Genomic DNA, 25,726 nt, shown 5'->3' with positions numbered 1-25,726 from the left:
TAAATCCGGCCTTGGGCCACACACTGAACAATGCAGAGAAAACAAAATATTGAACAGCTGCTCATTCAGTCCACCCCATGCACTGATAGAGGGAAGGGTCCTGTGGAAAAATAGGATGTGATCATGTCATTGAAGACTGTAGTATAATGAATACACACAAGGGGGCTGCATTAAGGAGGACCTTAATTCTGGCACTTTCTAACTTTTGGGTGTTTAACTTTGAGACCTTCACATTGCTTTGAGGTAGTATTTTGTGTGTAACTCAGAAAGGACAGGGTACCCCGAGGGTACATATACACTGCAATTAGACACCCACGGCTGGCCAGTGACAGCTGACTCGGGCTCCTGGGGTTCAGGCTAGGGGGCTGTTTAATTGTGGTGTAGACATTCAGGGTATGGCTACACTTGCGGCTGTACAGCGCTGGAAGTTAAACCTGCCTTCGTACAGCTGAGTAGGGAAAGCGCTGCAGTCTGGCCACACTGACAGCTACCAGCGCACTGTCGTGGCCACATTTGCAGCATCTGTAGCGGCATTGGGAGCGGTGCATTATGGGCAGCTATCCCAGCATTCAAATGGCTGCAACATACTTTTCAAAAGGGTGGGGTGGGGTAGAGTGTGGGGGAGACAGAGAGAGTGGATTTTTGGAGCTTACACTCTGTCAGCAGCTGCAAGTTCTGACCCCCTCCCCCACCGCTCTCTCGCTCACTGAAAGCAAATAGCCTTCTTTGTTTTTTTTCCTCACAGACCAGATAAGCAGCCTCCCCAAAACGGACCCTCCCTCCTGCATGCCGTGCTGCTTCTCTCCTCAAGCCCCCTCTCTTCAAGCAAACACTAGCTGAGGGCGTTCCAAAGGGAGCTCATTCACAGCAAACAGGAGCTGTTTGTTTTTTTAGATAAGCAGCTCCAGGAGCCCGGAGTTCACAACAAAACAAACAGAAGCATCACAACAAAACAAAGAGAGTTATCTTTACTTAAAAGCATTATGGGAAGGTTCCGGAGGTCAGTTAAAGCCAAGTAAGATTATTCCCTGTTTACACTGGCTCCCCAGCGCTGCAGCACCAGCACTGTTCTCTTTATTCCTCTCGTCGAGGTGGAGTACATGCAGCGCTGTAGCCAGGGAGATACAGCGCTGCATGTGCCTTGCCAGTGTGGACGGGGAGAAAAGCCACCACCAGCGCTGCAACTCTCAAGTGTAGCCAAGGTGTCAGACTCAGGCTGGAGCCCAGGGTCTAGGACCCTGCGAGGGGGTCTCAGAGCTTGTGAGCCTGAATGTCTACATGGCAATTAAACAGCTCCTGAGTCCGAGCCCTTTGAGCCTGAATCAGCTGGCACAGGCCAGCCGTGGGTGTCTAACTGCAGTGTAGACATAGTCTAAGATGGTTTTATTTGTTAGCCTTAGGTTTGTCACATGATAACCCTCCTGTCATCTCTGCATTGGATATGACTGCAGCTGTTAGTATCCTGCCAGGGTTAATATTGGTCCAGCCCACTGTGTTGCAACTTGGGGATGATATTTTCATGACACGCACAAAGATCCAGGACTGTCAAGGGTGGTCATGTGGGCATAGCTGCAATTTCTTTGTTAAACTGCTGAGGCAGCCAGCATCTCCGCGCCCCCCCCCCCATAGGTTAACATTTGTTATTTATTCTGTCAAAAAAAGCTGCTCTGAGCCCCCCCTTTCTAGGGAGGGGCTCTTCTGTGTCTTTAGAGGGGAGCGCCATCTCACTACAGTCAGGGAGGTTCCAAACGGGTGTTACAGGTGCACACAGGAAACGTGTCTTGCCACAGGACTCAGACAAATTAGAAATGGTCGCACTTCTGGAAAGTTCTGTGCCACTGAAAGTGTCTGGTTAATTTAAGAGTAGCATAAATATGGTGAAAAGGACTGAATTACAAAACAATAGAAATCACTCTACACTTTGTAAATATCATTTAAACCAAGGCAACACCCATTACACAAACATTCCCACAGTGAACTGCATTTCCCCTGGCTCAGTCAAATTCCTGTCCGGAGGTGCAACACGTGGGAGCATCAGCAAATGTGTCAGCTCTTACAGAGCCATTCCCCAATGCCATTCACTGAGTCACAGAGGAAGATGGAAGGTGGAGCTCAGCTCACCCCCCAAACACTACTGCACTTTCTTTACAACCAATTCTAGATTTATTGAAAATACCAAATGTTACAAAGTCTGCAGAAAAACAGTCAAGGGCCCTGCCAGCTCCTATATAGTCCTTCATCACGCACCTCCCACCTTACACTGCCTGGACGCAGAAGGACAATATCAGAGCCTGGCCATGGGGAAAGCAGGCAGTGGAAACAACACGCCCACAGCAGCCTTGCTAAATGCCTTTGGAGTGAGCGAAAGAGCCAGAACTGGCTCCTGACGTGACTGTCGTGGATTCTCTTGCGGGAATGTTCAGGGTCAAGGCCGTAGCAGCTACTGTGAATCCCAGAAAATCACCAACGGATTTTTGTATCTCCTATACATCCGGAGGCACTAACGGGTGCGCTCTAGCCAAGCTGTAAGGGCTGGTGGGCTAAGATAGCACCTGCAAGCTGACTTGTGATCGTGCTCTAGAATTTACATCTACTGGGGCAATATATGGCGCTCAGTGAGTGTGATCGGCTTGTACATTGAGCAGGCTCTGTTAACACTGACCTGAGCTGGACTACCTGCTTGGAAGTAGCATTAAAATGGCAGTGCTCACGTCAGAGCTAGCCACCGTTGCACACTAGCCAGTGAAGAATCAGTCACACTTCCTGAAATGTAATTGACAATTATTTTGTCCTGTTTACATTAGCACTTAAATACTGGTCCATGTGGATCCATTGTTGAAAACTATTTTCAGCAAGGTTTCATTTTCCTAGTGCAGGCAGGTCGTTTACATGCAAGCCACATGGAGCGTCTCTACCTCAATTTCCCAATGTAGAAAATGCATCTGATAATGCCATATATCTAACATGGGTGATGTGAAGGTTAGCTGAAGTTTGTAAAGTCCTGTGAGATCTTCAGAAGAAAGATCCTCTGTCTGTGAACAATAGAATAGTTAACCAGATTATATATTCTCTTCTAATACATTCACACATCTAAGGCCTTCAGCTAATCACAGCATAATTCATTTAAAAGAAAATTGCTTGCATAAGAATCTCCTTGGAAGGTAGAAACTGAACTCTGTTCCTTTGCTGACTTCCCTTGTTTTCTTTCCTCTTGTGCATGTGCATGCTATTCCGTGGGCTATAAATGCTAGGACGGCGACATCTCTTCTGCAGAAAAGGACACTGAAGAGTTCGTTTCGGAAAGAAAACCCACATGTGGAATAATTAAACAGAGTTTGCATGCAGATTTTTCTAGCTGTAAAAAGCAGCTTTGGAGCCTGCTAGTCCAAGTGTCCCTTTGAACTGCGAGAAACAAGCACAATGTTTTACCTGAAAGCACTGGCTGCAACAAATTTTCACTCAATTCACAGCCCCACAGGTGTGAGTCGGGGTTCGGTCCTTATGCAAGGGCAATGCACTTCCCTTCAGAACACAAGTCTGTACAATGGGGCCCAGGAATGGCATTTCAATCTTCTCCTTGGATTTCTCTCCCTCACAATCTTGGAGAGGCTGGTCCTGGCTGCGGGTCCCTGGGGGAAACTTGTTTACATGACCGTGAGGATCGCAGCCTGTGACCCTGAGCTGATCTCAGAATGCCAGCTTAGAGCAAAGGAACTCCAAGCTTGGCTAAACTAATATGAAATCCTCCTCCTGCCTGCCCCCACTGACTGATCTCCCTCACTTTTCTGGCACTAGCAAACGTTAAGACTCCTACACAGCATGGAAGTTGGAAGGTCAAAGCCTGGGGCTCTCTTTATTAAGCTGAGTCACTCAGATAACAATGATAATTGCCTAATAAATGGGAAATGCTGAACTCTTTAGGCCATGAATTGATTGTGTGTGTGTGTGTTTCAGCCTCCCTCCTGCATGGCTTAAAACAGACATCCAAATGTTTAAAGACCAGGCCCAGCTCACCTATGTAATGACATGGCCAGCAGAGGATGGCCAGCAGATTGTGACACCTTCTGTTCGGAGCAGCAGCCTCTCTCCAGCACAATAGGTGTAAAGAAGCCTGGTTTGCCTGTAGTGAAATGCACATAGAGGGACGTAGAACATTCCATACTTTAAAATACACCCAGATGTCTAATGGGTAGAGTGGCTAAAACCCAACAGGAGGCCTTCATTTGCAAGCCTGAGAAACTAGTAGCTAGAGTTTTGCTTCCTGATGTGGTTGGTGTGACAGGGCGCGGATGTGTTACAAAGAGATGACACTGATGCAGAGCAAAGAAAAGGGTTAAAAACAGTTTAGACATTCAGAAACCCGTGTGGAAAAAACCTGTGCTGCCCTTTGCTCTGCCTCTCAGCTCAGTTCTGTGTGTCTGGGTTTTAACTTTCCATTGCTGTGTGGGACTGGAGGGAGTTTCCAGTTACGGATTAGACCATTTTGCTGTGTAGGAAGGACAATGCCGCCAATGAAAAGCTTCCCACAGGAAATCGTCAGTTTGTGCTAACACCATCGATGTGTTTTGCAGATTTCCTTTCCGCAGCTGCCGTGATCTGAGAACACAGGTGTCTCCATCCCAGCAAGGGAACATAAGGGAGGGAAGGTTCTGACTGTATTATTTAACAGTTCACTTACTCTGATGAGCTACCTGTTGGTTTCTCTCTCCTGAATCTCTGTATGGCAGGAGAAAGAGGGGTGTGTGTGTGTGTGTGTGTGTGTGTGTGTCTCCTACTTACTTTTCTTTGACAGACTGGGAAATGAGAAGTACTGCCCCATTCCCCCCTCCCCCTCCCTGGCATGGCATGGCATGCCACAATGATTTGGGTGTCATGGGCTCTTGCAGTGGGAATCACTACGGTCTCTCTTTTGAGATTAAAAACTAACTAGCAATGGAGTTGCGGGGCCTCCTGTCACCTTCCCACCGCAGATCATTGCTGTTTGGGGTTTGCCTAGGTACTGGGCACTGTACAGGGACTGATACAAATGCTGGTACTGCGTCCCATTGTCTGGAGTGTTCTTATGGACCATCGCATCTTCCTCAGTTTTATCCTGTGCTATTTAGCGCACCTATTCCTGTGTATTACAGGTGGGAATGGTTACGGCTGCAGTACTGCTACCCTCAAGAGAGCAAAACACATGAAACAGACCCCCCAAAATTACAAGAATAGCCCCCCCAAATCATGAGAGCTTTAGAAAAAGACTCGATTGTGTTTTTTGTTCTGTTGTTTGTTTGTTGAGCTCCCCTCGGCCCCACCCTGTGTGTGGATGACAGCTAGTGCTGCCCACGCTCCCAGACTTTCTGGGTAAAGGGATTCTGGCTGCCGCTGTTAGACCTCTCAGCTCACATTGGCCCATCCTGTCCAGCAATTAATTCTGCTCCCCATCTCCACAACAATCCTGTTCCCCAGTGCCTCCCGCAGTTCAGCCCCCCAGGCTCCCGCTGCTCCTCCAAGGGCTCTTCCTTCCCCCACTGCCCAGAAGGAGCGGGGGAGGTGACCACCCTGAGCTGCTGAGCTCTATGCTCCCTCCTCCACCCCCTCCTGTGAGAATGGCTTCTGGTTCCTGAGGGTGGGGAAGTGGAAGAGAGAGAGAGATCCCACTTCCTGCAACAGCTCTTGATTGGTTGCTCTAACCCAGGAGGCGGGGCATTGGGAAGGCATCCAATCAGATGATTCTTTTCCCCAGGCAGGGCTGATATTCTCTAGAGTGTGGAGTTTCTTCCATCATTGCCAGTTGGCTCCAGCCAACTGAGGTTGCTAGTTTTTAACACAAGGCTCAGAAGTGATCCCGGCAATTACAGGCCAGTCAGCCTAACTTCAGTATCAGGCAAACTGTTCAAACTCTAGTAAAGTTAGCAGACACATCGATGAACATGATTTATTGGGTAAGAGCCAACACAACTTTTGTCAAGGGAAATCATACCTCACCAATCTATTAGAATTCTCTGAGGGGGTCAACAAGCATTTGGACAAGGGTGAACTAGTGGATATTGTGGACTTGGCCTTTCAGAAAGCCTTTGACAAGTATCCTCACCAAAGGCTCTTAAGCAAAGTAAGCTGTCATGGGATAAGAGGGAAGGTCCTCTCCTGGATCCGAAACTGGTTAAAAGACAGGAAATAAAGGGTAGGAATAATGGTCAGTTTTCACAGTGGAGAGAGGTAAATAGTGGTGTCTCCCAGGGGTCTGTACTGGGATCAGTGCTGTTCAACATATTTCTAAATGATCTGGAAAAAGGGGTAAACAGTGAGGTGGCAAAATTTGCAGATGATACAAAATTACTCAAGATAGTTAAGTCCCAGGCAGACTGCGAAGAGCTACCAAGTGATCTCACAATATTGGGTGACTGGGCAACAAACTGGCAGGTAAAATTCAATGTTGATAAATGCAAAGTAATACACATTGGAAAACATAAGAACATAAGAACGGCCGTACCGGGTCAGACCAAAGATCCATCTAGCCCAGTATCTGTCTACCGACAGTGGCCAATGCCAGGTGCCCCAGAGGGAGTGAACCTAACAGGCAATGATCTCCTGCCATCCATCTCCATCCTCTGACGAACAGAGGCAAGGGACACCATTCTTACCCATCCTAGCTAATAGCCATTTAAACATTGTTATAGTCCTAGCCTTCAGGCAAGGAGTTCCACAAGTTGACTGTGCGCTGCGTGAAGAAGAACTTCCTTTTATTTGTTTTAAACCTGCTGCCTATTAATTTCATTTGGTGACCCCTAGTTCTTGTATTATGGGAATAAGTAAATAACTTTTCCTTATCCACTTTCTCAACATCACTCATGATTTTATATACCTCTATCATATCCCCCCTTAGTCTTCTCTTTTCCAAGCTGAAGAGTCCTAGCCTCTTTAATCTTTCCTTGTATGGGACCCTCTCCAAACCCCTAATCATTTTAGTTGCTCTTTTCTGAACCTTTTCTAGTGCTAGAATATCTTTTTTGAGGTGAGGAGACCACATCTGTACACAGTATTCGAGATGTGGGCGTACCATGGATTTATATAAGGACAATAATATATTCTCAGTCTTATTTTCTATCCCCTTTTTAATGATTCCTAACATCCTGTTTGCTTTTTTGACCGCCTCTGCACACTGCGTGGACATCTTTAGAGAACTATCCACGATGACTCCAAGATCTTTTTCCTGACTCGTTGTTGCTAAATTAGCCCCCATCATGTTGTATGTATAGTTGGGGTTATTTTTTCCAATGTGCATTACTTTACATTTATCCACATTAAATTTCATTTGCCATTTTGTTGCCCAATCACTTAGTTTTGTGAGATCTTTTTGAAATTCTTCACAATCTGCTTTGGTCTTAACTATCTTGAGCAGTTTAGTATCATCTGCAAACTTTGCCACCTCACTGTTTACCCCTTTCTCCAGATCATTTATGGATAAATTGAATAGGATTGGTCCGAGGACTGACCCTTGGGGAACACCACTAGTTACCCCTCTCCATTCTGAGAATTTACAATTAATTCCTACCCTTTGTTCCCTGTCCTTTAACCAGTTCTCAATCCATGAAAGGACCTTCCCTTTTATCCCATGACAGCTTAATTTACGTAAGAGCCTTTGGTGAGGGACCTTGTCAAAGGCTTTCTGGAAATCTAAGTATACTATGTCCACCAGATCCCTCTTGTCCACATGTTTGTTGACCCCTTCAAAGAACTCTAATAGATTAGTAAAACATGATTTCCCTTTACAGAAACCATGTTGACTATTGCTCAACAGTTTATGTTTTTCTATGTGTTTGACAATTTTATTCTTAACTATTGTTTCGACTAATTTGCCCGGTACCGACGTTAGACTTACCGGTCTGTAATTGCCAGGATCACCTCTAGAGCCCTTTTTAAATATTGGCGTTACATTAGCTAACTTCCAGTCATTGGGTACCGATGCCGATTTAAAGGACATGTTACAAACCTTAGTTAATAGTTCCGCAACTTCACATTTGAGTTCTTTCAGAACTCTTGGGTGAATGCCACCTGGTCCTGGTGACTTGTTAATGTTGAGTTTATCCATTAATTCCAAAACCTCCACTAGTGACACTTCAATCTGTGACAGTTCCTCAGATTTGTCACCTACAAAAGCCAGCTCAGGTTTGGGAATGTCCCTAACATCCTCAGCCATGAAGACTGAAGCAAAGAATCCATTTAGTTTCTCCACAATGACTTTATCGTCTTTAAGCACTCCTTTTGTATTTCGATCGTCAAGGGGCCCCACTGGTTGTTTAGCAGGCTTCCTGCTTCTGATGTACTTAAAAAACATTTTGTTATTACCTTTGGAGTTTTTGGCTAGCCGTTCTTCAAACTCCTCTTTGGCTTTTCTTATTACACTCTTGCACTTAAGTTGGCAGTGTTTGTGCTCCTTTCTATTTGCCTCACTAGGATTTGACTTCCACTTTTTAAAGGAAGTCTTTTTATCTCTCACTGTTTCTTTTACATGGTTGGTAAGCCACGGTGGCTCTTTTTTAGTTCTTTTACTGTTTTTCTTAATTTGGGGTATACATTGAAGTTGGGCCTCTATTATGGTGTCTTTAAAAAGGGCCCATGCAACTTGCAGGGATTTCACTTTAGTCACTGTACCTTTTAACTTTTGTCTAACTAACCCCCTCATTTTTGTATAGTTCCCCCTTTTGAAATTAAAGGCCACAGTGTTGGGCAGTTGAGGTGTTCTTCCCATCACAGGGATGTTGAATGCTATTGTATTATGGTCACTGTTTCCAAGCGGTCCTGCTATAGTTACCTCTTGGACCAGCTCCTGGCTCTCCACTCAGGATTAAATCTAGAGTTGCCTCTCCCCTTGTGGGTTCCCGTACCAGCTGCTCCATGAAGCAGTCATTTAAAGTATTGAGAAATTTTATCTCTGCATTTCGTCCTGAAGTGAAATGTTCCCAGTCAATATGGGGATAATTGAAATCCCCCACTATTATTGTGTTCTTAATTTTGATAGCCTCTCTAATTTCCCTTAGTATTTCATCATCACTATTACTGTCCTGGTCAGGTGGTCGATAATAGATCCCTAATGTTATATTTTTACTAGAGCATGAAATTTCTATCCATAGAGATTCTATGGAACATTTGGATTCGCTTAAGATTTTTACTTCATTTGAATCTACACTTTCTTTCACATATAGTGCCACTCCTCCCCCTGCACGACCTGTTCTGTCCTTCCAATATATTTTTGTACCCCGGAATGATTGTGTCCCATTGATTGCTCTCAGTCCACCAGGTTTCTGTGATGCCTATTATATCAATATCCTCCTTTATCACAAGGCACTCTAGTTCACCCATCTTATTATTTAGACTTCTGGCATTTGTGTACAAGCACTTTAAAAACTTGTCCCTGTTTATTAGCCTGCCTTTTTCTGATGTGCCAGATTCTTTTTTATGTGACTGTTTATCATCTGATCCGGCCCTTACATTATCCTCTTCTGTCCTCTGCTCCTGACTATAACCTGGAGATTCTCTATCATCAGACTCTCCCCTAAGAGAAGTCTGTGTCCGATCCACACGCTCCTCTGCAGCAGTCGGCTTTCCCACATCTCCTAGTTTAAAAACTGCTCTACAACCTTTTTAATGTTTAATGCCAGCAGTCTGGTTCCACTTTGGTTTAGGTGGAGCCCATCTCTCCTGTATAGGCTCCTCCCATCCCAGAAGTTTCCCCAGTTCCTAATGAACGTGAACCCCTCCTCTCTACACCATCGTCTCATCCACACATTGAGACTCTGAAGCTCTGCCTGCCTACCTGGCCCTGCGTGTGGAACTGGGAACATTTCTGAGAATGCCATCATAGAGGTCCTGGATTTCAGTCTCTTCCCTAGCAGCCTAAATTTGGCTTCCAGGACCTCTTTCCTACCCTTCCCTATGTCATTGGTACCTACATGTACCACGACCACCGGCTCCTCCCCAGCACTACACATAAGTCTGTCTAGATGCCTCGAGAGATCTGCAACCTTCGCACCAGGCAGGCAAGTCACCATACGGTTTTCCCGGTCATCACAAACCCAGCTATCTACGTAATAGATAAACATTAAAGATTAAACATAATCCCAACTATATATATAAAATGATGGAGTCTAAATTAGCTGTTACCACTCCAGAAAGAGATTTGGGCTTCATTGTGGATAGTTCTCTGAAAACATCCACTCAACGTGCAGCAGCAGTGAAAAAACCTAACAACGTTAGGAACTAGGGCTGTCAATTAATTGCAGTTAACTCATGTGATTAACTCAAAAAAACGAATAGTGATAAAAAAATTAATCACAATTAATCGCATTATTAAACAATAGAATACCAGTTGAAATGTATTATATATATTTGGATTTTTTTCTACATTTTCAAAAATATAGATTTCTATTACAGCACAGAATGCAAAGTGTACAGTGCCCACTTTATATTTTTATATTTCATTACAAATATTTGTACTGTAAAAATGATAAACAAAAGATATAGTATTTTTCATCACCTCATACAAGTACTGTAGTGCAATCTCTTTCTGTCGTGAAACTGTAAGTTACAAATATAGATTTTTTTTGTGACGTATCTTCACTCAAAAAAAATGTAAAACTTTAGAGCCTACAAGTCTACTCAGTCCTACTTCTTGTTCAGCCAATCGCTAAGACAAATTTGTTTACATTTACGGCAAATACTGCTGCCTGCTTTTGTTTTTTACAGTGCAAATATTTGTAATAAAAAATAAATATAAAGTGAGCACTGTACATTTTGTATTCTGTGTTGTAACTGAAATCAATATATTCAAAAATGTGGAAAACATCCAAAAATATTTAGAAAATGCTTTTCTATTATTGTTTAACAGCGCAATTAATCATATGATTAATCATGATTAATTTTTTAAATCTCTTGACAGCCCTATTAGGAACCATAGGAAGAGGACAGTAATATAATGCTGCTATATAAATACATGGTACGTCTACACCTTGAATACTGTGTACAGCTCTGGTGGCTCCATCTAAAAAAATTAGATAATAGAATTGGAAAAAGTGCAGAGAAGGGCAACTAAAATTATTATGATTATGGAACAGCTTCCATATGAGGAGAGATTAAACAGACTGGGATTGTTGATCTTAGAAAAAAGAAATGATTAAGGGAGGATATGACAGAGGTCTATAAAATCATGGCTGGAGTAGGAAGAGTCAGTAAGGAAATGTAATTTACTCCTTCACATAACACAAGAGCCAGGGGTCACCCAATGAAATTAATAGGCAGCTGGTTTAAAACAAAAGGCAGCACTTCTTCACACAGCGCACAGTCAACCTGGGGAACTTGTTGCTGGTCGATGTTATGAAGGTCAAAACTATACTGGGTTTAAAAAAAGAATGAGATAAGTTGATAGAGGAAGGGTCCATCAGTGGCTATTAGCCAAGATGGGCAGGGACACAACCCCATGCTCTGAGTGTCCCTAAACTTCTGACTGCCAGAAGCTGGGAATGGCTGACAGGGGATGGATCACTGGCTAATTCCTGTTCTGCTCATTCCCTCTGAAGCATCTGGCATTGGCTACTGCAGCAGACGGACACTGGGCTGCTTAGATCATTGGTCCGACTCAGTGTGGCTGTTCTTATGTTCTGTATCAGTGACTTGTTCTGATTTTTTGCTCCAGTTTAAGGAAAGGTGTCTTTGTAAACGGCTGCAGGTAAGGCCGTGCCAATCTGGGTGGAAACATGCTTCTTTTGGTTTAGTAGCTTAATCTGGTAAAATCTGCCTTGGGGCTGGGCCTGGATACAGGGATTAATAAACCATCTGAAAGTCATCAAGAAAGGGTAGTGGCCAGTGGCATGTAGCCAGCTGAGAGGAAGGGTTCAGTGTGGGTTGGATGGAACTATGTCCTTTGTTAATTAATGCCTTCATTAACAATCCAGCAGAAGGGTAAACAACATCTCAATTCAATTTTCAAACTGTGTATATGGAGAGGTTTTGCAAACACGGTAGGGGACAGAGACAACATGCCTGGAGCTGGAGAGGGTAGGAACACGGACAGAAAACAACAAAACGCATTTCAGCCTGGAAAAGTGCAAGTCATCAAGAATGTGGAAATAACCTGAACCCCAGACATCAACAGGAATGGAGAGATCTGGACAGCAGCAATGCCGGGGAAACTGTGCAGCACATTATAGATACATTGGCAATATGACAGGTCACCAAAAATGCTAACCCAGTTCTGGGCTGCACATGCAGAGGCGTGACACCATGGCTGTGTGACCACGGTGAGGCAGCGCCTGGCTACAGCTGTCCTGGGCTGTGCATGAGGAGGCACCACACTGTGACCGCGGCACGGCAGCGCCTGGGTACTGCACAGCACAATGTGTTATGAGCAGGATAGAGACAGGCCAGGAGGGAATTTGGAGGAGAACAAGTCAGTGGATTATGGGGATGGACGAATCACTGAAGGAGGAAATACTTTAAGATCTAAGGCCCCCGTGTTTCCCTCGGGCACAAATGCATGCGGTGGGGAAGAAAGTACCACACATTTGCAGGCTCCTCCAGAGCTGTGCAATTGCAGACATGGCCAGTAAAAGTGCTGGTGGCCTAGGAACGGAGGACACACTGGACTCAACCCCTTCCAGAGACAGTCGCCCTGTAGCTCCCACACCAACCAACAAGGAGGCCAGGACAGCAGTTAGGCTGCTAGTGCCTGAGGGCCCTGGGTCTGGCCTGTGGCTCTTCTGAGGGGGACCTGCAGGTCAGTCAGGGCAGTTAGTCCTGATCTGCAACTGGTCCTGACGTTCTTCCATTGCGCTGGTGGCGGAGGGAGCGTGCTGCTTACTGCAGCTGCTCTCTGGCCCCAGCTCCTCTTCCCCACCCCACATGCCCCCTTTTCTGGGTGGCTGGTGGGCGGTGGAGATGTTTGGGGAGGGGAGAAAAGGGGGTGGCTGGAGCAGGGAGTGTCCCTTTCAGTGCGAGGAGCTGCAGGTTTGCCCCGGCCTCGGGGTGACGAAGGGGGAGTGGAGAAACGAGCCAGGAGGGGATGAGTGGTTTAGCAGGGACGAAAGGCTGTAACTAGAGGTTTCCGGTACAAGTGAGAAAACAGCTGTCTGGACACTGTCAGGAGAAACCTTCTGCGTGGGGTGAGTTAAGGCTGAGGGATGTTCTGCCAGGGGACAAGCAGTAGAGAATACACAGGTGGAACAAGCTTGTGCTCAGAGCGCGCTCCCTGCCTGGAGCATGTTATGGGTCTGTTCTAGGGTTGCCAGGCACCCGGTTTTTGACTGGAACACCTGGTCGAAAAGGGAACCTGGCAGCTCCTGTAGGCACCGCTGACCCGGCTGTTAAAAATCCGGTCGGCTGCACATTGGGGGCCTGGGGCTAAGGTAGGTTCCCTACCTGCCCTGGCTCCGCATGGCTCCTGGAAGCAGCCGCAAGGTCCCTGTAGCCCCTAGGCGCTGGGGTGGTTAGGGACTGGGAGGCTCTGCACGCTGCCCCTGCCCCGAGAGCCAGCTCTGCAGCTCCCATTGGTTGCGGTTCCCAGCCAATGGGAACTGTGCACACCGCGCAGAGCTGCGTGGCTGCCCATGTGCCTAGAGGCAGCAGGGACCTGGTGGCCACTTTCTTGGAGCCATGGTAAGTGCCGCTGGGACCCGGTATCCTCTCCCACACCCCAACCTGCTGCCCCAGCCCAGAGTCCTGTCCCACGCCCAAACCCCTCATCTGCAGCCCCAACCAGAGCCCACAACCCCAGCCAGAGCCCTCACCCCCGCACACACCCCTCCACACCCCAACCCCCTGCCCCAGCCCAGAGTCCTGTCCCACACCCAAGCCCCTCATCTGCAGCCCCAACCAGAGCCCACAACCCCAGCCAAAGCCCTCACCCCGCACACACCCCTCCACACCCCAACCCCCAGCCCCAGCCCAGAGTCCTGTCCCACACCCAAGCCCCTCATCTGCAGCCCAACCAGAGCCCACAACCCCAGCCAGAGCCCTCACCCCGCACACACCCCTCCACACCCCAACCCCCTGCCCCAGCCCAGAGTCCTGTCCCACACCCAAGCCCCTCATCTGCAGCCCCAACCAGAGCCCACAACCCCAGCCAGAGCCCTCACCCCGCACACACCCCTCCACACCCCAACCCCCTGCCCCAGCCCAGAGTCTCCTCTCACACCCCAAACCCGTATCCCTGGCCCCACCCCAGAGCCCACACCCTGAGCCGGAGTCCTCACCCCCCCATCCCAACCCCCTGCTCCAACCTAGATCTCCCTCCTCCACCCCAAACTCCTCATCCCCAGGCCCACCCCAGAGCCTGCACCCTCAGCCCAGAGCCCATACCCGCTCCTGCACCTCAACCCCCTGCCCCAGCCCGGTGAAAGTGGGTGAGTATGGGGAAGAGTGAGCGATGGAGGGAGGGAGGGATGGAGCTAGTGGGGGGGGGCCCTTGGAGAAGGGGCGGGGCGTGGGGCAGGGGTGTTCGGTTTTGTGTTAGTAGAAAGTTGGCAACCCTCCTCTCTTTAATATCTAGGGTTCCTCTCACAGCATCCACAAAGGAGAGTTACCAAAGAACAAGCTGATTTGTTACAGCTGGAGCTTTTCTGACCCCATTAGATGGGTAGGCAGGAAAACCTTTGACCTTCATTTGGCTGGAGTAAGTGAAACTCTGGTCTTGTTCTAAGGCAAACCAGGGAGACTCAAGAGGACCTGTGCCCCAGTGAGGGCAAATGCAGGACTTGGTCCATAGAGCAGAGCACAGGCTGTTGGGTCATCCCTTTAGAGCCGGCATTTTCTGTTCTGCCAGTGAAGACTTTTACACCAGGAGAAATTTAAAACTTCAGTCATTCAGCTTCCAGTCATTTTTTACTGCCATATTTGTCGAGAGCTGGTCCAAAAACCAGACACACAGTTTTATGAATAAATGTGAAGTTGATTTTGCATAAGCAACCTTAATTCTGGCATTTCCTAACTAAGCACTTTTGGGGAGCAGAGGGGGAGGGGGTGTGCCAAAGGGGATGGATCTAGACTGTTCTCAGTGGTGGCAGATGACAGAGCAAGGAGCAATGGTCTCAAGTTGCAGTGGGGGAGGTCTAGGTTGGATATTAGGAAACACTATTTCACTAGTAGGGTGGTGAAGAACTGGATTGGGTTACCTAGGGAGGTGGTGGAATCTCCTCCCTTAGAGGTTTTTAAGGTCAGGCTTGACAAAGCCCTGGCTGGGACGATTTAGTTGGGATTGGTCCTGCTTTGAGCAGGGGATTGGACTAGATACCTCCTGAGGTCCCTTCCAACCCTGACATTCTATGATACATGCACACACCCGCATTGCACACACCCCTCACTGGTACATACTCAACTGCTATTTCGCACTAGCTGTTGGACACAAAGGGTATTTCCTCTCTCTCCTCCCCTGTGACTCATTCCACACGTCGGAAAATCACTGCTTTTGCAAGCATAAAAAGAACAGCTACAAAAATAGTTCCATGGGAAAGTGAAGAGGGCAAGTGCTTCCTTTGTGCATCATCAAATAGAGTTACAGGCTGCTGGCATCTGATGGTTTGTTCTGCCTTACAAATGCGTGTAGGAAATAATTTAAACAAGAAACCACTCTTCATAGTCGCCTCTGCAAAATGTCAATGGGAAATGAGACCAGCAGGCTGAGACCAGCAAGCCTTCAGAGCTCAGGTAATATGGGAAACAGATGGAGCTTCTGGCCACATGGAATTGGTGCCAGCCATCAGCAGGGTGTACAGGACTGGGCGCTGCCTAGCCATCCACTGCTGCTCAGCCCTGGTACAGGCACTGCAGCTAGCTCTGGAGCAGCGACCTGTTGCAGCCAGTGGGCAGATTCTCCTCTTGCTTTCACCGGTGTCAAAGTAACTTCAGGGAAGACAATGGGCCAGATCCCCAGCTGGTGTAAACTGGTATTGCTGAATTGGAGCTACACTGATTTATACCAGCTGAGGATCTGGCTTACTAGAAGAATCATAGAAGATTAGGGTTGGGAGGGACCTCAGGAGGTATCTAGTCCAACCCCCTGCTCAAAGCAGGACCAACCGCAACTAAATCATCCCAGCCAGGGCTTTGTCAAGCCGGGCCTCAAAAACCTCTAAGGAAGGAGATTCCACCACCTCCCTAGGGAGCCCATTCCAGTGCTTCACCATCCTCCTAGGGAAATAGTGTTTCCTAATATCCAGCCTAGACCTCCCCCACTGTAACCTGAGTCCATTGCTCCTTGTTCTGTCGTCTGCCACCACTGAGAACAGCTGAGCTCCATTCTCTTTGGAACCCCCCTTGAGGTAGTTGAAAGCAGCTATCAAATCCCCCACCACTCTTCTCTTCTGCAGACTAAACAATCCCAGTTCCTTCAGCCTCTCCTCATAAGTCATGTGCCCCAGCCTCCTAAACATTTTCATTGTCCTCCGCTGGACTCTCTCCAATTTGTCCAGAAATCTTGCTAGATCGTCGGGCTCAACGGGTAGTGATTAATGGCTCCATGTCTAGTTGGCAGCTGGTATCAAGGATCAGTCCTGGGGCCGGTTTTGTTCGATATCTTCATTAATGATCTGGAGGATGGCGTGGACTGCACTCTCAGCAAGTCTGCAGATGACACTAAACTGGGAGGGCTGGTTGATACGCTGGAGGGTAGGGATAGGATACAGAAGAACCTAGACAAATTGGAGGACTGGGCCAAAAGAAACCTGATGAGGTTCAACAAGGACAAGTGCAGTGTCCTGCACTTAGGATGGAAGAATCCCATTCACTGTTACAGACTAGGAACCGAGTGGCTAGGCAGCAGTTCTGTAGAAAAGGACCTAGGGGTTACAGTTGATGAGAAGCTGGATATGAGTCAGCAGTGTGTCCTTGTTGCCAAGAAGGCTAATGGCATATTGGGCTGTATAAGTAGGGGCAGTGGTGAGCTGGAGCCAGTTCGCACCGGTTCGCAGGAACCGGTTGCTAAATTTAGAAGCCAGTTTAGAACCGGTTGTTAGGGTTACCATCAGTGATGAGCTGCCAAAATCTTAACAACGGGTTCCCTATAAAAAGTTCTGATTTAACAACGGGTTCCCTATAAAAAGTTCTGATTTAAGGGATGTGCGACAGCATGTATTTTTTGTACCAATAGGGTTACCATACGTCCATATTTTCCCAGGAGGTGATTAAGAACCGAAAAGCCTGACATGTCCAGGAAAATACAGATGTATTTTAACCCTACCTAAAGTTCTTTTTTAAAAAGATGGGGCTGAACTAGAAATGAGCTCCGTTTCACATGTGTGGGTGGTGATCAGGGACAGTCTCAATTTTTGGGTCTTTTTCTTATATAGGCTCCTATTACCCCTCACCCCCGTCCCGATTTTTCACACTTGCTGTCTGGTCACTCTAGGGTGTGCACATGTGTGGGTCCCAGCTGCTCCCTGCCCCCCCCTCATTGAAGCAGGTGTGCAGGGTTACTGCCCTGGGAACTGCAGGGCACCAGTGGATGTGGGTCTGGCTGCAGATAGGGGCGTGGGGCAGGGCTAGCTGGAGGCAGGGAGTGACACGGGTTGGCTGTGGGCAGGTGATGCAGACGGGCGGGCTGCGGGTGGCTGTGGGCAGGGGGTGACTGCGGGCGGCTGTGGGCAGGGGGTGGCTGTGGGTGGCTGTGGGCAGGGGGTGGCTGCGGGCGGCTGTGGGCAGAGGCTGGCTGCAGGCAGGGGGTGGCTGTGGCAGGGGCTGCAGGCAGAGGCTGGCTGCGGGCAGAGGGTGGCTGTGGGCAGGGGGTGGCTGGGGGTGGCTGTGGGCAGGGGGTGGGGCAGAGGGCGGCTGCGGGCAGGGGGTGGGGCAGGGGCTGGCTGGGGGCAGGGGGTGGCTGGGGGTAGCTGTGGGCAGGGGGGCGGCTGGGGGCAGGGAACTGGCTGGCTGGGGCTGGGGGCAGGGGGTGGGGCAGGGGCTGGCTGGGGGTGGCTGGGGGTAGGGGGTGGGGCAGGGGCTGGCTGGGGGCAGGGGGTGGCTGTGGGCAGAGGCTGGCTGCAAGCAGGGGGTGGCTGTAGCAGGGGGTGGCTGGGGGCAGGGAAGGCGGGGGAGGGGCAGGGGGCTGGCGGGGGAGGGGAAGGCGGGGGAGGGGCGCAGATACTCACACGGGGGGGGGGCTGGGAGCAGCAGGACGCAGCCGGGGACTCACCGGCAGCAGCAGCAGGAGCCCCAGGGCCAGAGGTCCAAAGAGCAGGAGCAGCAACAGGGCCAGGAGGCAGCTCACATGGCTCTCGCAGCGCAGCGCCCCCCGGTGGCCGGGAGGAGGAATTACAGGCTTCCCAGGCAGAGCCCATCAAAGCTTCCCTCGCAGGGAAGCTAGTTAACAAGCGGTTCTAAAACCGCTTCTAAATTTAACAACGGGTTCGCGCGAACCGGTGCAAACCGGCTCCAGCTCACCCCTGGTTACCATACAGCCAGCGGCAGCGGCTGCTGCTGGGAGCCCCCCGAACCGCGTCACCCCCAATTCCTCTCCCCCCCGAGCCTCGTCATCCCCGGATTCCTCCCCTCCGAGTCTCGTCTTACCTTGGGCTCCCGCAGACTGACTGAATCAGCTCCGGCAGGCTGAGAGCTGCAGCCCAAGGTAAGACGAGACTCGGAGGGGAGGAATCTGGGGGTGACGAGGCTTGGGGGGGAGGAATCGGGGGGCTGTGGGGCAAACCGGGGAAGGTAGCGCTCGGGCAAAGGACGCTCGGCTCTTCAGCTGCACAGAGCCGAGGTGTCTTGTCTCCCAGCAGCAGCCGCTGCAGGGGAATCAGACTGCAGCTAGCAGCCTGCCGGAGCCCAAGGTACAGTCTTCACTGCCAGCTGCTCCTCTCTGCTAGCCGTCCTGCTAGCCGCGCCTCTGTGCACGTCTCCGCTCACCGCCCTGCTAGGCCCTTCTCTTTGCCAGCCACTCACCAATATGTCTTCATCCCCCCTGCCCCAACACAGCTCTCAGTGATTTCAGCTCTTTAGTGATTTCAGCTCTTAGTAGGGGGCCCCAGTGCTGGCACACTCAGAACCACTTGCCCAAAGTAGGTCTAATGTTTAGACCTAGGAATCAGTGATTTCAGCTCTGCAGCACATAACAAGACTCCTAACAGACTCAAAATTAGCTCTATTATTACACAGTGGAGAGAGAAGGGATCAAAGTGGGGTTTAGGGGCCTCAGAAGGGGCCCACACTACCTAGTACACATACCTGTCCCCAGCCTCACTCAGTTCACTGGGCTTTGGAACCCGTGTCCCTTGCCTAGCGAGTGCTTAGTTGAGGGTGAGTCCCTCTGTCATAAAATGCCAAGTATAGTTCTACTGTCCTTGATTCCATAACCAGGATAACAACCCTTTATTACTCCTGCCCCAATAACAAAGAGACTGGGGGCCCCACTGCAGCCAAAGTGACCATTTGGGCAGGCAGTCCCTTCATGCTGGGCGGGGTGGGTGTGCCCATGCAAACGAGATCAGCCCCATAAGTCCTTTTCCACAGCTCACCACCAGATGTCAGGATAGAGCTCATTCTGACTCTGCTTACACATGAAACTGAGTGTAGGGCTCTGGGACTGAATCCTGGCACTCTGCTGCACCACTGCTGGTGGTTTTAGCTGATACCTCACTCCTGAGGGTAAGAAAAGCAGAGAGAACAGCCGCTGCTGGCGTCCTGAAGTCACTTGCGCCTGTATGCCACTAGCCTGTTTGAGGCAATGATGCCTGCTGACGTTATCGCCGAATGGCACGGGGAAGTGTCCTACTGTGGAGGAAGAAATAAGGCTGCCATCTCTAGAAACCTTCAGGAGAGGCTTGCAGGGCTCCTCTGTGGAAGTTTCATCGAGCTCTCTCAGCAGGATTCGAAAAACATCCCTGTGTACATAAACGAACTCCTCTGCATGGTCCCCCAGCTAACTCGCGTGGGGAATGAAAAGCAGAGAACAGCTCTACCTCTCTGTTGTACCACTACCACTTCTAGTACGAGTGACTCAATGAAAAATAGGTAGCTGTGTCCTGATAAACTGGGGGTGTCATCACTGTAATGGGAAATAAAAGACACATCTGAGGCTCCTTCTCTTGAATTGGGCTTCCCCATGCTCAACTGCAGGGATTGGCTGGGCTGCGGTGGAATAAAAAGCAGATCCTGGCTCCTGGCACAGCTGGATCCTCTGATCGCCTGTCCCGAATACTCCTCCTCCTCTTCCTAATCCACCACCTCCTCACTGTTCATGGCAGAAGCCTGTGACTCGGGGTCGTCGGTGGTATCCGTGTACAGTCGTGTACGGGATCATGGTGTGAGTATGGCGTGAAGCTCTTTGTAAAAGTGGCTTGGCACCGGTTTGATCGTTGGCCTCCCTGGCCTTGTGGTGTGCCTGCTGCAGCTCCTTGGCTGTCACGTGGCACTGCTGGATGTCTCAGTTGTACCCCTTTTCCTGCACCCTCCAAGCAATCTGCTCAGAGATGTCAACGTTACTACGGCTGGTTCAGAGCTGTGCTTGCACAGCCGCTTCTCCCCACAGGCCCAGGAGATCCGAAGTCTCCTGTCTACTCCAGGTAGGAGTGTGTCTGGAGCATGTAGCCCCCACAGCCACCTGGGTAGTTGTGCACAACAATGGAGAGGAGATAGAGATGTGCTCACAATGCTGCACAACCAGAAAAAGGCATTTCAAAAATTCATAGGGGTTTTAAAGAGGGGCTGGGGGTGTCCTCCGGTCTATGTGACCTCTGGGCAGTGGAGTTAACTATTGTGACCAGAGCAGTCAGTGTCGGGTATTGTGGGACAGAGGTTGGAGGACTGTTATGGTTGACATAAATAACGCAGAGTCTACACCAGTGGTCACCAACCGATCGATTGCAACCAGTCTATTGCAATCCTAGTGGATCTCCCAGTTGATCGTGATCTCTGGTGGTGTAGTGGGGCTGCTGCTAAGGCAGGCTCCCTGTCTGGCTCAGCCCCACACTGCTCCTAGAAGTGGCCACCACAGCCCCAGGGACGAGAGGTCAACGGTCTCCCTCTGCATGCTGCTCCTGCCTGCAAGCACCACCCCTGCAGCTCCCATTGGCTGGGAATGGGGAGCTGTGACCAATGGGAGCTGCGAGGGCAGTGGTGGCAGAGAGGGGCAGTGCACAGATCCACGTGCCCCCTACCCTGCCCCCAGGGGCCGCAGGGGCACATTGGCCGTTTCCGGGAGTGGCGTGGGGATGGGGTAGGCAGGGAGCCTGCCTTAGCCGCAGCCACGCTGCACTGCCAATCAGGAGCCGCTGGAGGTAAGTGCTGCCTGGTGGGAGGCCGCACCCCAACCCCCAGTCCTGAGCCCCATCCTGGAACCAGCACCCCATAACCCCTCCTGTACCCCGAACCCCCTCCTGCACCCCAAACCCCCACCCTGAGCCCCCTCCCAGAGCCAGCACCCTGCACCCCCTCCTGCACCCCACACTCTGCCCCAGCACTGACCCCCCCTCCCAGAGCCAGCACCCTGCACCCTCTCCTGCACCCCACACTCTGCCCCAGCACTGACCCCCCCTCCCAGAGCCAGCACCCTGCACCCTCTCCTGCACCCCAAGCCCCAGCCCTGAGCCCCCTCCTAGAGCCAGCACCCTGCACCCCCTCCTGCACCCCAAACCCCAGCCCTGAGCCCCCTCCTAGAGCCAGCACCCTGCACCCCCTCCTGCACCCCAACCACCTGCCCCAGCACTGACCCCCCCTCCCAGAGCCAGCACCCTGCACCCCTCCTGCACCCCTACACTCTGCCCCAGCACTGACCCCCCCTCCCAGAGCTTGCACCCCTCACCCCCTCCTGCACCCCAAACCCCTGCTCCAGGCTAATCCCAGAGCCCCCTCCCACACTGCGAACCCCTCCCCCCACCCCAACTCTACTGCCTACCCCAGCCTGGGGAAAGTGAGTGAGGGTGGGGGAGAGCGAGTGACGGAGGGGGGGATGGAGTGAGTGGGGTGGGGCTTTGGGGAAGGGGCGGGGCCTCGGGGACGGGGCAGGGTAGATCCTGGGTTACCCTTAAATTCAAAAAGTGATCTTGGGCATAAAAAGATTGGAGACAACTGGTCTACACTCCTGCTGCCTTGACCTCTTGACATTGACCATGGCTCAACGCCGCTCAGGGAGCTGGTGTTCCTATGTCAGCGTAACGGGGCACCTACAGATGTAAGTGTAGACGTGCACAACTAGGTCAATGCAAGGCCGCTTACGTTGACCTGACTTTGCAGCGTAGACCAGGCCTGTCTTCTGGCCCAACCCGGGTTACCACTGGAGCCTCCTGCTGCTCCTCGTGGCTACTTCACCCTCTCTTGAGTTCTGTATTCTCAGGCAGGATCCCAGGACTTACCCCTCCCCATAACTCCTCCTTGTCTGGTACCAACTCCCCTTCTCGCCAGGGGGTGATAGTGAGCTCCTTCCCGCAGCCACCTCTCACTCTCCTCTTCCTGGTTTTACCTCAGCTCTGCCTGTCCCTGCCTAGCTGGGCTTCATCATCAGATAAAGCCTATCCGCCCTGACTCTCCTCCAGGTGCAGCCTGCCACAGGGTCATTGGCTCTTTTTACCCACTCAGGCCTGCTGTGGGGATTGGTCCTGCTTTGAGCAGGGGGTTGGACTAGATACCTCCTGAGGTCCCTTCCAGCCCTGAGATTCTATTCTATTCTATTCTATGACATCAGGCCATCCCATTACCCTTTTAAAATATGGGCACAACGTTTTCTTCCATCTTCTGCAGCTTCCCTGGTACACCAAGCCTTAGTGAAAATTCAATATTAAGGGTCCAGTGAGCTCCTCAGCCAGCTCTTTTAAAACTCTTGGATGCAAGTTCTCCAGACCTGCTGATTTTAAATTGTCTAATATTAGTAGCTGCTGTTTAACTTCCTCCTGAGATACCAGTGGAATAGAAAGTGCTTTGTCCTACATCATCTGTTTTTTCCGCAGATACGTAACAGAAATATTTATTGAACACGTCTGCCTTTTCTGCACCACCATGTTGATGGATGAACACCCACTCGGCACCGTCAGCATGGGGGGACAGCACGGAGCTGCGGAGAAGCAAAAGCAGCCTCAGTGCCATCAGAAACATCCCCCCAGGGGAGCCCATTAGAGAGCCAGACAGGCTTCTGGAGGAACTGGCTCCAGGGCACAGAACGCTTGACTAGACACACATTAGATGAGTCACTGCAGACAATGGCCTTCTCTGGGTGCCACAGGATCCTTCCCTGGAGCTTTCCTGATTTCTACGATGGAGTCAGGGCAGTGTAGCTCACCCAGCTCCAGGGAGACAGCCCCAAATCTGCAGTCACACAACTCAGTAGGAAGTAGAAGAAAGCTTCCGGACCCCTCCCCGGCTCTGGAATGCCGTTCCTGGGCAGTGATTGAGCACTGGCAGGACCGTCCATTCCCAAAGTTGTTCTTCCCATGCTTGGTGCAGGAGCCTGGCTGGCTCAGATCTGCAGGGCCCAACGAGCTGCATTCAGAGCAGGGCTTGGGAGTTAGGGTGCTCAGAGCTCAGGGTCTGGTAAAGTGCTTGGGGATCATCCCTCCAGGGTCATGTAAATGATTCTGACCTTCTCCTGGGAAGGGGAAACCTGAAATCGGTTTGATTTCTCAGTCCCTGCCTGCACCCACCCTCCTTCCTGCACCGCAGCTCAGAAATGCTGGGCCACTGGCTTCCTTCCAGTTCAGACCCCCCATGCGTTAGAGCACCTGAAGGGAAAAGAGACACACAAAGCAGCTAGGCTGAGAAATTCTGGTGGGGATTTTCCAGAGGCCTCTGGGAGTTAGGGGCCCAGCTTTGATTGGCTTTCACTAGGAGAACCTCTAACTCCTGCAAGACCCATTGCGAATCCCAGCTTACGCCTGCTGTGCTTGAGACCAAGCCAAAGCACTTCCAAGGTGACATTCCTGACCCGCTCACTCTTTGGGAGACCTCACTTACCCTTTTTTGGTACAATACGCCACTTTCCTGCTTCAGCGTCACAACGCGCAGAGGGGGCTTCGGTTCAGGAGCTCCCATTTCCAGCAGCAATTCTAGCAATTGCTTCTTTCTCAGCCGGCTGCAGGCTGCAGGCTGCATTCTCTCACAGGCTGTCCTCCTCTATATTAGCCAAATGTTGTGTGACTAGCACCCTCGTGGCCAAGACGGAGTCTGCTCTGCAGGCGGCTCTGGCAGAGAAACGGCGCAGGCAGGAACGCAGCAGGGAAAGTCCCTTTCACCCCAGAGGCACTGGTTTCACCCCCTCCCCCCGAGTGACACACACACCAGTGAATCTAGGACAGGGAGTATTTATTCACAGAGGGATGAGATGAGAAAAACAACAGGGGGAAATATAGGGGGAGCAGTAAAACAGGGTTACAGCGAACACGAGGCCTCACAGGCCCAGCGGGAGCACAGTCTGGAAGGGCAGACACCGAGCAATGTGTCTGCACACAGAGTTCAGGAGTCTTGGGCAGAGTTCCTGTGCAGTGGTGAGTCTTGGGGGCTCCTGGTCGTCTTTGGCACCAGTGAGCTTCCCCCAACAACTTCCCCTCCGGTGCCCTCTTCTGCCGCTCTCTGCAAAGCCCCACACAGAGACAACTTCCCACTTAACTAGCTACAGCCTCCCTCCTTATTCCCAATGCAAAGTCACCAGCCTCACGGCCCCATACAGCTCTGGGCAGCAGTGATACTGGGTCCAGCTCCGGCCTGTCCTTCTCGGGTGATTCCTCCCTGGCACAGGGCTGCTCCTGGCTCCTGTCCTGGGGTGTTCCCAGTCAGCCGCTCTGTCCCTCCCCAGGCTTCAGGCAGCTTCTTGGCTGTTTCACTGAGGCTCTGCCTGTTGCAGGCCTCTTGTCCGGAGCTCCAGGCACACCCACCCCACCCCTTTGCTCTCCTTCTTCCCACCAGCTCTTCCTCCAGCTCAGGACAAGGGTTTACAGGGGCCATGCTCTCTAAACCCCCAGGCGGTTACACTTGCAGGTTGGGGCCTGACTGGCTGGAGCTGAGGGAGCTACGGGAGCTGAGGGGCTGGAGCAGGCTTAGCTGTCAAACTCTAACACGACTCTCCTGGGCTGGTGCAAACTGGCATTTTCCAAAAGCTCATCACTTTGCCAAATGCGGGTGGTTTTTCACAGGAACAGCGAAAGGCTGATCTCAGACTGACCCCTTCCCTCCTCACTAGCCCCCCTCCAATTCCAAGCTTCTCAGTGAAACAGGTGTCAGAATTATTTGAACATGGACAAAATAATGTAGATTCCTCTTATCTCATTGAAATAGTTGTTTTCCCTCCAAAACTTAGCCAAAGGCAGACGCACGGTGCTGCGCGCGCGCACACACACACACACACACACACACACCCCTCTGCATTTCCCCTGCCTTCTCCACCCACCAATGAGCCATTAAGATTTGCACAGGCCTCAAGACTTTGGGCTCCTTCCTCTCCCCGCCTGTCCCTGGGTTTCTCATGTCCTCCTGTTCTGTCGGGCCAAAGCCCATTTGTACACTCTTTGGGACTCTTGTCTTGTTTCTGTGATGTGCCTAGCATACTTTTGGGCACTCAGAAATGAACGTATAATAATTAATAATAATTAGGGCCCTACTAAATTCTCGGTCCATTTTGGTAAATTTCATGGTCATAGGATTTAAAAAATCTGAAATTTCACATCTTTAGATATTTAAATCTGAAATTTCACAGTGTTGTAACTGTAGGAGTCCCGACCCAAAAGGGAGGTTGTGGGGGGCTTTCTGACCGCCCAGCTCTGAAGGCGATGCAGAAGTAAGGGTG

This window comes from Mauremys mutica, chromosome 10 (genome assembly GCF_020497125.1).
Source record: "Mauremys mutica isolate MM-2020 ecotype Southern chromosome 10, ASM2049712v1, whole genome shotgun sequence".
NCBI lineage: Eukaryota > Metazoa > Chordata > Testudines > Geoemydidae > Mauremys > Mauremys mutica.
Note: the sequence above shows the minus strand (reverse complement) of the source record.